Below are 1,549 nucleotides of genomic sequence, written 5' to 3' on the forward strand. Positions count from 1 at the left end.
TCACACACACACACACACACACACACACACACACACACACACACACACACACACGCACGCACGCACACACGCAGCAGAAGGGATACAACATCCCATCAGAATGGATACAAGGGAGTATAATTGACAGAGAAGGAAGAAATAGGGCTGAAATAAAGTTCCACATTGGAAGGGTGCTTTCATATTTTTAATAGGATTTGGAAGACCAGGGATATCCCACTTCGAAGAAAGCTGGGGGATTTTCAATTCAAATGTAAAGTCAGTCCTGTGGTATGAATTTAAGACAAAAGGGATACAGCATCCCAGCAGAAGGGATACAACATCCCAACAGAAGGGATATAACAAATACAACATCCCAGCAGAAGGGATACAACATCCCAACAGAAGGGATACAACATCCCAACAGAAGGGATACAACATCCCAGCAGAAGGGATACAACATCCCAGCAGAAGGGATACAACAGAAGGGATACAACATTCCAGCAGAAAGACGGAGAAAGCCGACAAAACTTCTAACCACCCTGGCTGTGTAGACAAGTGACAAATGTTCCCACAGAAGAGCGCAGTGGTCCTGGGCCGCTGTCTGTCTGTCTGTGCCGCGGACAAGATTGACTTCCTTGTGAATTATTCATTTATGGGCTGCCCATAATGCATTCAAAAGCGAGACTCTTGAAAGTAATATGAGCCCAAGAAAGGAGATGGAGGGCAGGATTAGAGAGGAGAGGGAGGGGGTGGTGGTGAAAATGATGATTGCAGCGTTTTCTTGATTATGTCTACTTGGGAAGTTGCTAATTTAGTGTACTGATAAAAAAAATAGTTTGTCCCCCCCACCCCCAATAAGCACGATTTAGATAATTTTGAAGGCAGGCTGCCTCGACACCACCGATAGTGCGAGTGGAGTACAGCATCTCAACAAGAAGACAGCAATACTCTATATAAAAAAGTCTTCCCTACTCGAGAATCGAACTCACATCCTTTGCCCTTGTGAGTACGTAAAAAAAGAGACATAAAAACTTAAAGTATCATTTACAGCTGATCAGAACACACTTGCTTAAACATGAGTCTGGGTGATGAGGAGAAATTCAAATCAGTCTGCGAGAAAGAGAGAACGTAATTTGGCAACGGCTGCTCTGATAATAACTTACAAGTAGATCTATGTGCATCTTTAGAGTCTTGTGGGTAGAAAAAGTTCATAAAAGACGATCTTGGAAACGAGCGATCGAACAACGGGGGGAATGAGAGAGGGAGGGAGGTGAGAGGAAAAGGAGAGAGAGAGAGAGAGAGAGAGAGAGAGAGAGAGAGAGAGAGAGAGAGAGAGAGAGGGGGGGGGGGGGGGGTTTGAAAAGTGGGAGTTTGTTTTGTGTTTTTTACTGCCTTATGGTTTTGTCAATTCAACCTAGTATTCCTTCATTTGCCTGTCTGTCCATCCCATCCTTCCTGTCAGATTACTTGTCGTCTTGCCATGCCTTCAGTTAAATCAAAGTTTGTATCATATCGTATCTATCTATCTATCTATCTATCTATCTATCTATCTATCTATCTATCTATCTAT

Source organism: Aplysia californica, unplaced genomic scaffold (assembly GCF_000002075.1).
Source record: "Aplysia californica isolate F4 #8 unplaced genomic scaffold, AplCal3.0 scaffold00751, whole genome shotgun sequence".
NCBI classification, from domain to species: Eukaryota; Metazoa; Mollusca; class Gastropoda; order Aplysiida; family Aplysiidae; genus Aplysia; species Aplysia californica.